This window comes from Metopolophium dirhodum, chromosome 2 (genome assembly GCF_019925205.1).
Source record: "Metopolophium dirhodum isolate CAU chromosome 2, ASM1992520v1, whole genome shotgun sequence".
NCBI classification, from domain to species: Eukaryota; Metazoa; Arthropoda; class Insecta; order Hemiptera; family Aphididae; genus Metopolophium; species Metopolophium dirhodum.
The window spans coordinates 19095787-19113269 of NC_083561.1; the positions used below are offsets into that span (position 1 = coordinate 19095787).

The 17483-nt window shown below is 33.6% G+C and overlaps 1 protein-coding gene across 1 annotated transcript in view; it reads right to left on the reverse strand.

Annotated features, from left to right (window-relative positions):
* Positions 1-17133, reverse strand: part of LOC132939847 (uncharacterized) — a 52456-nt gene extending 35323 nt beyond the window's left edge. The window contains exon 1 of the mRNA XM_061007246.1: positions 16869-17133. The gene's annotated coding sequence lies outside the window, so the exon portion shown is untranslated. The remainder of the gene's footprint in view (positions 1-16868) is intronic.
* Positions 17134-17483: the final 350 nt, after the last annotated feature.

Consider the following 17483-nt stretch of genomic DNA (forward strand, 5'->3'; position numbering starts at 1 on the left):
TACCTACTACTAACTATTGTAAGTACAGTAGTACACTAGTACACCATATAATGTGATGTGGGAGTCAAAGTCGTTATGATTCTTACTTTATATAACACGTAAAAGTATACCAAGTCACATTTATATTATATTAATCGTTGTTGTGATTGTTTTGTTGTTCCCGAACCGTATCCGTATTAATGACTATAAATGTATTATTGTCTTTTATACAGTTACGATTATACGATAGATTTTGTTTGATATAGGCACACTATTATAGTAATGGCTTTATAGACTTATTGTACACTCCAGTTAGTATAATATATTACATTATGTGTTATTCAGACCCCATTTTTTTTTAAAGTGATGGCATCGCTGGAATGAGGTAACTACGTGAGAGTTTCAACGTTTTTCCTTCCCCTGTTATCTGAGCCAATACGAAAGTTGAGAGAGGAAACAATGAAGGAAAATTAGATTAATATATAAATATATGCAATGGCATGTATATATTAATAAATCATGTTATCAACCAAATGGTTGTAAGTATACCTATACATATTACATATTTAATATATCATTATACCTATAGGACCTATATAGTATAGGTTGTGTTAATTCTTGCATTTTCCGCCTGAGTATTGCAAGACAAGTTGAATTGAAAAACTGGCTTGCAATTGCAGGTAATATATTATATCGTCCTATATAGTAAGACTTGCATAATTCGTTTATAGAAAAATAATAAAATATTAAAATTACAATTCAAAAAGTAATGATGAAACCGTATTATTTAATAGAATTAAAATATATATTTAAAAAACTAAAAATTTTAATTAAATCAAATTACGAATAATTTCAAAAAATCCTACCGTTATGAACATTTATATTAATATTTTGTAACAGGTTTAAATATTATGTCTTTGGTAGATACTTAAGTGTAATGTAAAGTTGACTATAATATTATACACTATATCCTGCAGTATGCAAATACGAGTGGGTAACTATTGGACTTGTCGCCTGTAATAATCGCACGCAGTGAAAGATTTTCAATAAGAATTTTGTAATGGCAGACAATCGTCAATCTGACGTAGGTATTTACCTCAAGCAGTAGTAGTTTTAAATAACAATAAACATAATAGGTACGTATTTTCTCAATCCGGTGAGAGTTACTCGAGTATGAATACAATAATGAAAGAATGTTGCCAAGGTTCAATATATTAATTTTAGTAATTAGATGAGAATAATATTAGAAGGTCATAAACGAGGCCTATGTCAAATTATTATTTTTATACTTCATGGTATAAGATTCCAAAATATATACAATCAACAAGCATAGGGACTCACTGATAAGTCTTAACTATTATTATTATTATGTTAAACAAATATACAAGAATAAAATATATATAATGACCTTTCGGCTCTCCTCAGTTATTCTAAAATGTGAGATCTTTCAATTTATAAAATATGCTTTGTTGAACTCTTTAATTTTTTTTATCTGATTTTTTAGCAAATATTTTGTTAACTTGCAGACTTTTGAGTGAAGATTAATTTTGATACAAAATTTCAAAAATTATGTTTTCTATTTCGTTAATATTATTAAATAAATACTTGTAAGTTATAATAGTTAGGTATAACTTATATAACTTATTAGAAACGTACAGAGGTAATGCGGCGTGTGCCGTAAAAGTATTTATTTTCGTATTAAATTCAAAAAATGTAGTAAATAAATAACAGTCAGTTAACGAGGCTATGAAACAAAAATGAGATAAAAATAAAAAGTTGTAAATAATTAAAATATATAGGTATCGGGAACGACAACATAATAATATAATATACTTAATTACCTACTTGTTATTATACTTCGTGTACAATATATTCATTATAATATATATGAAGTTATAATATAGTATAGTATTTATAAACTATCCTAGTGAGAGTAAATGTATATAATGACATGTGCCTATATGTATTAAGCATATTGTTTATATTGAACATAAAAAGAAACCAGTCCAAAGAGTCCACACTCCACATATAAAATATACGTTATGTCGTTATATTATATAGGTAGTTATTCCCAAAAAAATAATCAAGCATTAAGTACGTCCGGTGTGCCGCGTACACCACAAAATATGTAACAAAAATGTATACCTTTATATATAATTATATACGCCCGGGAAATTATTGTCCCCGTTGAATAGGAAAAAAAATTGTCCCGCTGTCGGCGGTATGGCCGCGACGACGATCGATCGGCTCGGTCGTGCAGTATAATATATAAATATATAATACCTATTAGACAAGGTAGACTTGACGACGGCTGAACGGGAGGGGGTGGGGAGGGACGAAAATGAATCTATATAGGTATGTTCAGTTGTCCGGCGTAGTATATAATAATATAATAAAATGCATAGCGTGGTCGTCGCATGAAAGATGGGCGAAAGAATGTAGGACGAACAACGGTGCCTGGCCGCGGCGACTTAATAACAACATTCCGAAACCGGGTTGGGTTTCTTTTTTAAAATACATTTTTTTAAACACATGGAAATTAATCGAGTCGTATACGCGGAAACTAGAATTTCGTGCTCGCCGCCCATCACGTGTACCTAACCCACCTATAACTATATATACATAATATGTCCTATAGCTTATGTTTATGCCTATATACGACGGCGGGTGGACAGATTTAAAATTGTCATAGGTCATAATGCTACAGAATGCGTCGTTATAATACCACCTTAGATTGCTGTTGGGTATTTTAAATTTCAGCCGACAGTCACATAACTCACAATTTCCACGTCACCCGTGCCTCACATACACTATATTTTTCCGCCGCACTAAATTCCAGGCAGTGCCTACCAATACATTACATACATAGAAATATAATAAGTACAACTTTTAATTATAAGTATAGGTCGTAGGTGCGTTCGATTTGTTTTTCACGTTTCGTCTGAGGAAAAATCGCCGGCAGACGAAGAATCGCTCTACGGGGAGACAACTACGAGCTAGGTATAGACAGTTCGTGTCTTCACGCGATTTTAAAAGAGAAAGGTCTTACACGTCGCTGCGGTATATATGGATAACGACGTGTATTAATCCCAAGAGAACCGCGAGCATACCGTGTATACATGTATATACGCAAAACAATCATGTGAAAAACGAAAGGAAATATGAGGCATTACTGCAGCAGTCTTGTCATTGACACAATAACGTGACTAGTTTTTTCGCACTTGAACTTCAATCCAAAAACGAGCGCACGGCGCATGTGCAATATATATATAATATTATATAGCAGCAGCCAGAGTTCGACAGTATCGCGATGACGCAACCACCTGCAGCCGTATTTATTTATATTTTATACCTATATTATATTTATATCAACGTTTTAATGGTTGTTTACCCTTGTAATGTCATAATTATTGATATCGTCTGGCCGTCGATGTTTTCGTTGTTGTTTACGCTACGCGATAATAGTCAAGTACCTACCTACTTAGGGCCATTTCATTGCCTATTATAATGGTATACAGAAAAACAACGTTCATTAAATAAATTACACAAAAAGCACTCACTGCAAGACCTGCACAGACCATGATATTGTTGTTCCGTAATTATTCGTATAAACGTGTAGGTTGTTTACGATTCTTCCGAAGAAAAAGTTATCGAACTAAGAAAATATAGTAGGTAAACGACTGAACTTGTTGACATTTTTCGCAGGCCAACAGAGAATAAGACCTACTGTCAGATATAGCTATATTGCTATAAACATAAAATTGAACGTTACCCATACTAAACGAACGATTTAGAAAAATAGAGATAATCCAAACTCTAGCAGTACCTACCTAAGTAACCAAGTGTCAAAACCAGTTTTTTGAATTTATCATTCTAGATTCGACCATACTATTTCGATAAACATAACATTATAGATTGCTTTAGATACAACATTTTAGAAAAATGAGCAAAGTTTTCCAACTCTTGCCGATGAATTAAAACTGGTTTCAAAAATAAAAATCTCGTATCTTATTAGATACAACGACTCCATAACGAGTTTTTTGGAATTTCAATTTTCCGTTCTGTATTTGCAAAACTAACTGCAGACTATCAGTATATCATTCGAATATACTTAATACTTATATGATGAATAATCTACCGTTATAATTAAAACAAATAAATCTACAAATTATTTCACAATCTTTTGTGTTCATTATAATATTTTGCACGAATCCTAAGACTAAATTAAATCTTAATTAATAAAATGAAAAATGCTGGGAAAATGTAAAAAACACGCAGACACATGGCAATTAAAAATATACCTATTATATTTTGGCAATTGTTAAACAAATCTACGGACTACAATAATTATTGGGCAATGGAGATTTGCATCAATTTGATTACATAGCAGTTATTATAGTAATAACAAAAAGCAACAATAAATAATATAATCTCAGTTGTAGTCACTATACATAATATTATTGTTATAATATTATATACCAATGATGGTATTATTGCCGTATTTGTATATACTATATATTATGTATTAAATTATTATATATTATATAGTTGGTCCATGTTTAAACACGATAAAACTACCATCGTCGTCGTTCGATAGTACGTGTACAACATCGAGTGTATTGTTCAATGTGTAAGCCTTGTTATCAGACAACAAAACACATATTTCACCGTTGAAATAATGCATATATATATATATAATATTATACCTATACGCGGCTGTAGTGCGCTTATACATCGTCGCCGACCGCTACTAGTCCTTTTTTCAATATTCGTCCGTACACACACAATAGACGTTCATGCGTTATTCGAAAAATATAATAATACAATAGTGTATACAATAAGTTTTCCTCAGACATCGAAACAGGCGTCCTCGAGACACATAAATTTTATAATTTATCGCAGCAGTCCAAACCTGCAGCAGCAGCAGTATAGGTACGCGGCAAGAATGCGTTCACGGCTTTGCACAACACCCTAGCCCTCCTCCACCACCCCCGCAACCATGTTATTATTATTATATTACCCACGACGACGGTTATTAAGAGCAATTATTTAACGCACGGGCGACACAAAGCCCATGACCACTTTCTCACGAAATTACCCGGCGAACAGCACAGTATAATATAATATAGCGAGTAGGTAAATACACATAATAATGCAATAATTTTTATAACAATAAAAACATATACCCGCGCGTATTATAATATGTATGCGTATACAACTGTAATTCGCATTTCCACGCGCCGGCCAATAGGTACGCGTAGTAGCACTGTATATATTTGTAGTAAAGGCACATGTACAAATCTAGGTTAATTTCGCGGAACGTTTCGTCACATCGGATCAAACCCGTGCGCGACTGCGAGATGAACCGATTCCGGGCAGGGATTATAATGTATATTATTAGTATAATGCGGGCGAGTGGCAACTAGAATAAGTACCAATAAACTATATGATATGCCTGTTTGTTTTTTACCCGTTAAAAAGTGTACGGTATAATTATAATTCGTTATCGACGCTCGAGCCCGATGAGATCACTGAACGAATCTCTGCACACTCGCGTGGTGTGACGGCGGCGCGGCTGAGTGTTGAACTTGTAGAAGACGAAGACCGAAAAAACTCGACCGGATGACGGGACCGAGACTCGACTATAGAGCTATATTATGATTTTTTTTCATTATTGTTTAATTTATGCTGCGGGCTCGGCTGTGCCAACCGAATACTAAATGCGCATATATATGTACGGTTGAACGTTATAAGTCACACAGGAGACGCGTAAAAAAACGGTCGTCGGGTCAAAAACCCAACTACATCACGATGCTAAGTGTATCCTCCGTCGTCGTGGCGAATCGACGGTAATATTATTTCTGTCACACCTATCGCGTTCAGATGTCAAACGGTTCGTCTTGAATATTAAATTATCCTCTGCCGTGGCGCGCGCGCGTGTGTGGATAGTTTTTAAACACAACAATACTTTTAAGCGTTTCCGTCTCCCCCCGAATGAGCTCATCGCGTCATGTATAGGTAAGTGTACCTCTAATATATGTACACTGGCACTGCAGAACGCTCGCCCAGCGACGACGACAATTCCATAATATTATATCCGTCTATATATTCGGGTTCAAAACAATGATCGCACACCGAAAATTTATGATAATAATATTTTTATTGTTACCGTCGCTGGTGCACGCGATATGACGTAATATACGTTCGAGACGAAATACCTCTGCGTCTTTCGCCTCGCACGCCCACCGAATGTTTTTTTCGCGATTCGAACCAACCCTCGTAACGTATTTAGTACCTACGCTGAATGTGAGTACGATAATAATATAGGAATAACGTGCACACGCGTGTATTGAACCATAGCCAATATATTAATATGTACCTACATTGTATAAAGTAATAAGTATATAATATGTGTGATACTTGGGTGCCTGCGCAGTGTCGAACACCTGCGCGTAACGTTACCGGCTGTTGCACCCGCTCTTGTATGGGTTTTGGACCTATACACGAACACGGCGAACCATAACTCAAGTGCATCATCAGCACATCGTCATAATAATAAAAATATATATATTATTTCAGTAAGCCGTATATGCGACGACCGAAATGTGTTTTTGGTGTACTGTATAATAATTTTCCAATTAACTGCAGTACAGTATATAATATAGTATACTATAATATATATACATAACGTAATTTTCGTTTGAATTTCCCTATTGTTCGGCATGAAAAGAAAACATGGGGAACGATTAAAAGTGGCATAATAATACAGAGATAATGCGCTCGATAATCAATAGTAAAAGTGTTTGGATAATGCCGGTTTTCTGTTTTGTTTTGATTTATATTTTCCCGTTGCGGTATTGTGGTGGATTTCGAATATCGTTAACAATAGCGTGGGCGGAGAGTAATGATTTATAAATCTCGTCAGATTATTATATACCTAAGATACGTGCGTTCAAATTTTAATTAGATATTTGAAGTGCAGCCGTTTTTATACAATTATTATACGACGATGGGTATATAAATACGGACGACGTTTGCGTGAAACGAAAACCGTCGTAATCGTATATAGGAAGGTACGCGTGTATAGGTTACCTGCATAGAGGTTTTTGCTTTTATAAAGAAAGCGCGCATTTAATGCAGTTTCCTAGTTATTTTTTCTTATACTTTTAATATGCGTCTATACGCACGAGACCGGAGACTTCATCATCATCCATGTGCTCGGTCACAATATAATAATAATAATATCTACTCAGTCGGCTCTATATTATATCGACGGCGCATTCCTGTTGGCTATAAATTCGTCGGCTGTATATTATATATATATACCTATAGGTACGCAATAACCGGACTGCTGGTTCAATATACAAGAAGAAAACGCCAGGGGGCAATAAAACTCTTGCGATGTACAACATACCTATAACGACGAAGACGGACCGAAGTCGGATTTAGCGCAATGTCCAAAACGGAATACACACATCGCAGCTCACGTATAACACTGAAGACTACAAATAATCAATTTACACGTACCGAATATTCTGCAAAGATATATAATATAATAACTGGTCCGACAAGTCGGTATTTTTATTATTTATTTTTTTTTTGTCGTAATTACGACGCAACAATTAATAATGAATTGTATGTACCGGGCAATAGATAGGATTTTAATGGATGGGAGAAGATAGGTGGTGGTGGGTTTGCCTGCATTCACGAGGGAACCTCGCGCGCATCGTTGTTGTTAATTAAAAAACCGTTTTGGCTTCCATACAAAATAAAAAAAAAATGGTAATAATAATATAATAATAATAATAATCGTTGTAAAATGATTTCCGGAACGTTTTTCGCTCCGTCACGCAGTTTTCGTCGTGTGGGAGCTGTGCAAATCTGTATACGGTATTACATCGTTGTATATAATATACAGACTGAGGATAATATGGTATTAATACAATATAAAATAATTGTTATATAATAATTCGTGCCACATAGGATCATAATATGTAGGTATACGTGATATTCAGTGTTCAGGCGAAGAACGGTCAAAAATAAGAATATTATTTATTTATGTGTACCATAATTTTCCCGAGTGTGGCTATTCCGAGTTAAAAGAATTAGTAAAAGATTCGATGACTGCTGCTGTATAATATACCTACTTGTGGATCAACTAGCTGTACCTTATTTAGTAGTGAATGCATTTTCAACCATAATGTTATTATGTACTTATTACAAATATTATAATATCAACTATATTATCGTGTTTTGAACCGAATCTTACATCAACACGACTTTGAAACATTAAATAATATAACTTAAGCGATTAGAATATTGTGTTTCGTTCTTATTATTCGTATCGTTCTTATTTTTAATTTATTACATACTATACACTTATCAAACGATTAGCATATTTTGAGTGTATTTTAAACTTTTAATACCTTAAAATCTCGCGTCTACACAATATTTCGTAGTAAGACCTACCTGATGGCTAGTGCTGTATAATATATTATACTATAATATCACATACACAGGTTCGAAAACGATTTATCACGATGACGATTAGAGCTGACACCGCGGCGTGTGCGTGTGAAAGGACGTGCCGCCGAATCCGATTCGGCGCGGGCTAGTTCACCATAATAACAATATAATAGTTGTTGGTCGTCCGGTGGTGGTCACGGCGTATTATTACGACGACTTGCGAGCCGGCGGCGTCGCGTAGCCGTCGTCGTTTTGACCACGGACCACGGACGACGGTGCCAGCTCATCAGCTCGTCGGCATCGGTGGCCCGGGAGGAGTTCGATGCTCCCGATGACTTCCTATACCGACGCGCGCGCGCGCGTTCGTTCGCAGCTCGTACGCCGTATTATTATTATTATCATTATACGTCACTGGGCCAACAACCGGTTTACGCGCGCGGGGCGACGCGCCCAGCTCCTACGTACCTGTGCTTTTTTTTTTTTGCCGGCCAACTACGCGACGTGCCTATCGAATTACCGGGCACTGCGCAGGCCGACGACGGGCGTAATTAAAATGTAGGTAACGAACGCCGTTTTTCCGCACACGGCCTCACACTCGGGCCTCTCTGCCAATGTAATATTATTTTAATAAAGATACCTCGTACAGCATAATATAATATAATATATTATAATGATGATGATATTATACGGGCGTATGTGCAGTGTATACCTCGCATTAGAAATAATAATATATGTATATAATATATTACACACACGTGTGTGTGTGCCATGTTCAGCGTATAGGTATTTTAGTATTTATTAATAATAGTAATGATAATCGTTGCGCGCCAAGTCCGAGTCCGGTGACCGAACCGTCAGACGGGCGCGGAGTGGCGTGTCTGTGCATTGCGAATGATAATCGCGGACGTTGGGGTTTTTGCACTCCGATAACTGTTAGTAGATAATAATTTAATATAACATTGTGCAACACGCGAACACCTTCAAATCTCGTTTCAGAGTGTTTAGATATTATGTACCTTCCTGCACGCGTGTTTCGTGTATGATAATAATATTATTTATATTATTATTTTCTTCTATTGGCAGAGAGAGAGAGAAAAAAAAACCGTCGTTACCGGGCGCGTAACGGGATTGTCGGGATTTCAGACGATTCGATATAATAGTTTCATGTATTATATATTATTACACGTCATGTAACTCTTGTGTATATAAGTATATAACCACCGAGCACCGTACCTATAGACGTATCATACCCGAAATCTCGTTCCTCAGACCCGTCGCGGAGATACTACCTGTGCGTCGCGGCTGCAGGGGCCTTAACATATATAAATTATTATTATAGTGACAGGCTGCAGATGCGTGCACACACACAAAAGTAAAATATAAATGAATAAAAAGGATGGGTCACGTTATCCTGGAGAGACGGTCGGTCGTTACCACTTACCCGTTTTTAAAGTGTACTACAGGTACCTAATAACGTAGAAAAACCACTTTTCGAAATCAATTTCCAGTGGGAATTTGTTGTTATATTCTTATTTATTATATTATTATAAAACGCACCCCCGAAATACCACGTCAAGTAGAATGTTTAGGTGGGTACCTAAATATAAATTCTTATACTCGACTATATATATATATAGCCACGTAGGTAATGTAATAACCATCTTGGTTCAAGCAGGGGCGTATCTGAGTGCTATATATAGTGATAAATGTTCGTTATTGTTGTGGATTTTCAGTTAAATAATTACATTATTATACAACCCGGGGTTTATAGACTTTTGACGGCGTCAGAATTCTGTGGATCCCGATATCGTGTGTAGACGTGCCGAAAGACCAGAATTCCAGAGTGTCTACGGTCGTAAAAAATGATCGTTTGCTCGAAAACGTACGTCACGCACCCATATATACTCTAGGGAGACGATATTCGTCATGCAGTGGTATGCGTTTTACCCAATATTATAAATTTATAATATACTTTTTAACAATAGCATACATTGTGTATTACATGGTGAAATGCTATAAGAACAAATAAGTGCTCCGAGACAAATACATTGTGAAAATATCGAAATGAATAAAATAAATAATGTACTATTATATGTTACATTTATGACCTTTCAACAAAAAGTAAATAATTTTTATGAAAATGACATTTATTAAAACAATTATTATAATTGATCACATATTGGCAAAGATATTTTGATTAGTAATGTTAACTAGCATATAGATATTTGTTTAGGCACAATTTGGAGAAAAACTTTTTAAGTCTACATTAATTATAAGAAATTTAAACTTAATTATAATCTAAGTGACACGTTAATCTTCTTCAATATAATATTAATATTTATCATACAAAATAAAATTCTCGATTATACGACCCAATTCTTAATTGAAGCTTCTCCCAAAGACTAGTCTCCCAATCACTGAATCACCGAACAACAATATAGCATGCGATTTTAATTTAGGAAGTTATACACTTTATAATATTGGTATATACTATATACGCAGTAAAATTAATTCTATAATCTATATATATATATTATTCCTAATTTCAAGACGGTTTCGTTTGTCAAGAACTTGGACACTTGGCGCACAACTTATTAATTTAAAAATTCGTCAAATATAATATTTGTCCTAGTTTTTTTTATCTACTGTAATATATAGGTACAGATGTTATTCCACCGTATAATTATTCCGCGATTCGTCTAGACCACAGAGAAACAATAATAAACGGAATACTGCTAAGTGCTAAGACACACAACCACCACATTTCACGGTTCGTGTAACGGCGGGGAGGCGTGTGATTTATAGCCGATGTGATGCATACTATTATTTTTATCATCATCGCGTACCAATAATAACACAAAGCGGCGTTTAAAAAAAAACCCGAACGGAAAAACAGGCCAAAAATCGTTTTGCGATTCGCGTCGGTCGGTCGGTCACCGATGGATCGCGCTTATGCGAATGTAAAATAATAATAAAATTATTATCGTATAAGTACAATGTACACACATAGTATTATTATCTATAATTATCCGCCAAACTTACCATTTAATATGTTTCGTACACACGCGAGTACGACCGACCGAAGCAATAGTGCATAATGCACGAGTCCCAACTGCAGCGGTGCAACGTCGCCATCGTCGTCAACGGTTAGTTGTTAGTATTCTTTTCTATGGTCGTCGGCGTGTAAAAGGTCCATTATTGGCGTAGGAATAATACTCTATTATATAAATGGAGCATATCCGTGGGCTTTTAAATCGTGTACACGGTTCGTGATTCGACCCGAAGTATAATAATAATAATATAATCCCATGTACCTATTATATACCTACACTACACAGCAAGCTCAGCGTTGTTGCTGTTGCAGGTTGTGTGATGTTAAGTATATAATAATATGGATCCGACGGGAATATATTATAACGAAGCGGCACTGTTTACGTGCGGTATAGCTGCTGTAGGTATAGACAGATACCAGGTAGTACCAGGTACTCGTAATTAGTACATTTTGTAATAATCTAATTTTCAATAATATTATTATTATTCGGTATGTCTTATATTATGTGTGTACAACTGTGTATATAGTTGCTATTATAGGTATATTATGTGTGTAAATATGTGCGTTGCGATACGAGACTATAATATTATTGTAATAATATCGACGATCCGCTTTTGCGCGGGAATCCCGCGGTGCGCGCGCGCTCCATTATTCACGGTATACGCGCGCGCTTTAATCTGTTATCAATTAATCGTATTAATTAGATTTGCCACCGAATCGTATGCGCCACCGACGTCCACAACAACAATATACCGATCGACAGCACACGGCGGGAGAAACACAAAGTACCTATAAATCATAATAGAATATAAATCAGGTAGGTAGCCGCCGACCGCCGTTGCGGATTAGGCTGTAAGTACAACGTATACAATATAATATCTATCGATGTATTCATAGTAATAATAATAGCGTGGGTATATTATTTCGTACACCGTTGAGGAGTTATAATTTTCGATTTTTATCGTCGCTTGTGTATCTCCGTCTCGAGCCGGATTAAGGAAAATATTTTAATATTTGATACCCCATTTCAAGGCGCTATTATAACACAACATAGTATGCATATTTGTGTGTACAATATTATATATTTTATGAAAGATGCCGCTCTGGGGCAAAAGCTCCTTTGGCACCTATCCGGCGCTGATGATTGTTGGTTCACGATATTATTATTTTTTAGGCCCGCACTTTATTATGCCCCAGCTGTCGCGACCAATATTCTCATCGACTCGGACTAGTCGGAATGCAAATAACTATAATATATTATAATGTATATAATGTGTGCTGTACACCTGTACGCAGGTAATATTATATTTCGGACGACCGTGAAAATCGTCGTCTTGCGGCTTTAGTATATTGCTGGGTACCAGCTGTGGTAGCAACGGCATACCACGCAGCGGACAACGCCATGATTGCGATGACTGTCGAAAATCGCGATGATCGCGTACGTGCGTTTGTATGGGTGTCCGCTCATAAACCGCGGACAATGACTTAACGATCACTCTTGCATGTGCGAACGCTATGTATATATAATATCGACCGCTAGTATGACGTGGCGATGATGCCGCGAAACTACAGAGTGGAATCGGTGAACACGATATTTTTTTTGTAAAACTGACCGCGGGACACGGGGTACCTACACTCGACGATAATAATATAAAGTATAAACGCAGTTAACGTCATAAAAATACGTAACAGCTCGTTTTGTATACAACACAATGTCGTCAAACGATACGATCAACCTACATGTAATTCTATTATTATTATATTATGTGTAGCCGTGTACCTATCACAAGACGTCATGACTACCCGTCTGTAAGAAATCATTTAACGTTGGATATTATAATATGCACTTGATTTTTTTTTCATAATAATAAATAATAATTATCATCGATCCAATGCTGTGCACGATTATACTGAACAATGTATTTTTGACAGCGTACATGGTTACCGTCGTATAATAATTAATGCCATATAATAATATTGTACAGCAGTTGGGTTACCGAAAATATAAATAATTTGCCGCAGCACACGGGTTGAGTGTGATTAACATTAATACTACTACCTAGATTACTAGATATAATAATAATATTATATAAACGGTTATAAAAAAAAACATATCCAAAACGTTTAACGTTAATTGTGTTTCATTCATGTACGGCTGTTTAAGTCTCTGTCATAGACGATCGCATGTTATTATTTTCCTTACGCCGTTATGATTTTTTGGCGTGTCTGTATGACTATAGTATAATATACGTGTTCATATAGGTATGGCCGTATGGGTATCTCATATTCACATAATCCATAGGTACTAACTAGTAACTACTAATATACTATATAATACCTATATAGATAATATATAGTGTATACGTATATACATTAATATACCTACTTCAAAGCAATATCACCTAATGTATAGACTATGTAGGTACCTATATCATATGTATAATTATCTTTCTGACATTTATTTTCTCTATATAGCAATAATAGCATAACACATCTTGCCAACAGGTCAAGTTCATTAAATCATCACGCGCACACCGCCCGAGTTGAAGAATTCGGCTTTATAGTTTATACCATTATACCTACATTAGAAGTCAGGACCTAATGATTAGGGAGTACCAATTTATCAATAGTATACCTAAATTATAAAACCAATATCATATTTCAATTACAATTTGTTTTTATTATACCCATCACTATCAAGTATATATATATATATGCATCATTAATGAACGGTTAAATGAAGAACCCGCCTTTACACAGTTGCACATTCTTATAAAATAAATACACCAAAACCTTATTAATTCTTCCACGGGTATATTATTTGTCATATTATGAATAATAAATTAGCAGTTAATTAAAACTATTACGTTTATATTAAAGGGCATTCGTACATTTTTAAGTAGTGTGAAAAAATATATTACACAACAATTATAGTTTGTTAGACGTTGAAAAATAAATAACAATATAAAATTATTGTAAACTAAAATTATAAGCTATTTTAACTTAAAATTTGAAATGTGATAAGTGATAAGTAATGTTAACTTATTTTAACTCAATTAAATATTTAATTTCAATAAAAAGTTAACGTTTTAAAACTATATAGGTATTCTGAATTTTTAAACATGGTAAAATAAAAATATATTGTATAGAGTAGGTACTACAGTATAAATTACTCATGTATAAACTTAGATATTTCTATAATAGGCAGTAGACAATTACGGGCATGCCTACTCTTCAGAAAAAGAATTTCACTATATGAAAGTACAAAGCCGTGAATGGTTTTAACGATTAAACATTTTTTTACAAACATAGAGTAAATAATATAACTCTATAATATACTAGTTATATTATTATAATCAATAACTTATTTGTATTTATTAATAAATATGTTTAAAATAGATTTGATTAAATAGCAATTCGAATTATTTAAAATTTAAATAAAAATGTCTAAATTGTCAGTGGATCACACAAATTCTATAATGGACTCTCTAGGATATCAATGTCCATTTATAAACGGTCCTTCAAATATTTTTGATAATTGTTGTCACCTGTCATGGAAGTTAAAGTTTTTTTGAGAATTAAAATAAAATATAGGACACGTATTGTCAAAATGTTTTAAGTTCCACACTGCAAACCATTATGTACCACTTGGATATTTAAGAGTACCTATCTACCTACTTGTAATATATTTTTTATTATTTGCAAAAATATTGTAGGTATATTTGTATTTTATAATTTTAAATTTATTATATTAGTGATTGATTTGTGAAATATGAAAAAATTACGATTCAATAAAACGGTACGCATTTCCTTTTTTATACATTATGCTGATATAATCTCTGTACCTTCAATCAAAATGTATATTATCAATAATAGTAACGCCTTAATCAGTGAATCAATATTAATTAATAATAATAATAATAATTATAATATAGTCATGCATGCGAACATCCGGTTATTGTAGAACATTTTATAAAAACTTTATATGTATAATCACATCGATGATACTTTATTACGTCAACACTGAAATTATAAGAATAATAACTTTTTGAACAGTTATAACTTGTAATTAGTTTTCATAACATAGAAGTGATGTTGCACATTTTATCTTGTTATTAGTACCTATAGTATTTTTAAAAATAATAATATTAATGCATTTTGAAAAATGTCACTTTCACAATCCACGAACCATAAAAGTTATTATAAATCAATGATTGGTAATAATAATTAAAATATGAGAATATATCATAAAAATCGAAAGTAACGTTTTACGTCCTAATCATAGGATGTTTGTTAAAAAATTTTAATTTCCTTTACTATGATGTAAAATACAAAATATATTTTCAATTTTCATACTACAATAGGTACGTGTATTATAATATTATAATATATTTGTATATATTTTTACTGTATAGTGGGTACAATGGTACATATGACATTTTGAAAATAATGACAATTGGCCTCTGGCTGGGCATTCGTTTGAATAATCCCACGGCTAAATAAAACATATTTTAGCCCGAGGGTTGGGCGAGACATGTGTTAGACTCAACACAATAGTTTTTTTTTTAAATCCCTGTGTAGGAGGGGACATTTTTCTGACAAAAATATAACAACAGAAATGGACAGGTGTTTATAAGAATTATAAGCAATATTTTTTCTCTTTATAGAAATATTTATTTTAACAGATACTTCGGATGACTATATTGTACCTACACTATATTTATATTGACTTTGATGTTCAACTATAAGAACACAGACGATATTTTTTGAAAAAAATTACGATAGACACAAATATAATATTATCGCGTATAGGTGTCATAATATACCGTGTAATTAGATATCATAACTTTGGTGCCGTTGACCTACATTTAAGCACAAAAGACTATTATCCACGGTTAGATTGACTTCAGATGTATACACAATGAAATATTACAATTCTATGAAACTATATAGAGATATTAATACTAACCGTGTCCTAAGATTTTTAAAACCGCATAGGTACAGATTATCAAGTTACCTACATACACATACCGGCACCTATGTAGTTTACTAGGATGTGCACATTGAACAGTAATAACAATCCAAATATAAAATAACTATATTGAAAGACACTTGCCAACTTTAATAAATGGTAGATGAATAATAAAACAATTGTATCTAACAATACTTAATACGAATATAAATATAATCGAATATCATTCATTAATTCTGATTTCAGAAGAATATAATATTAGGTACTCTTTTTTTTTTTAATTCGGTTTGAGTATTTTTACTCAAATTATCTCGATATAAGCTACAAATAATTATTATTTATTTTTAAATTAAAAAAAAACCGAGATTTAAAGGGAAAAAAATAAAATTTTTTTCTTACCTGTGTATTTCTTAAGTGAGACTGTTTAATCCATCAAAACACCATATTCCTGTAGAAAAATATTAACACTTTCACTAGACCGACGGTACACTTAACTAGAATATTCCACAAAACTTTAAAAACTGAAAAATACTAAATAAGCACTAGCAAATAGTAAAATGCAATAATAAAAAAGTGTAGGTAATAGTTAGTATAAACGATACCGGTATTGCGACACCTTTACTCGGAGCCGTCCAACCGACACGGGTTATTGTACTTAACTACCTAGAAAGAAGAAACCTGTTGGCCAAGACAGGCAGGTGCGCCCCTACCACTGCGGCGCGCAGGTAAAACGGACAAATTGTGGCGAGTGTTCCTTCCTAAATAACGAAAATCATGTTGATAATAATAATAATAGTAATAACGATACACATCATTATAAAATAATAATTGAGGTAAAATACTAAAGATAATGTAAGTTTTGTAAATAAATTTGTACTTAACTGTTTTTTTTTAATAATTATTAAGGTTAGTAATCACTCTGTTTTATCTTTTATGATAAATTGTATAATTGAGGTATATTTACATAATATAATAAAATATAAATTATATTATTATATTTCTTTTATCCTTTAT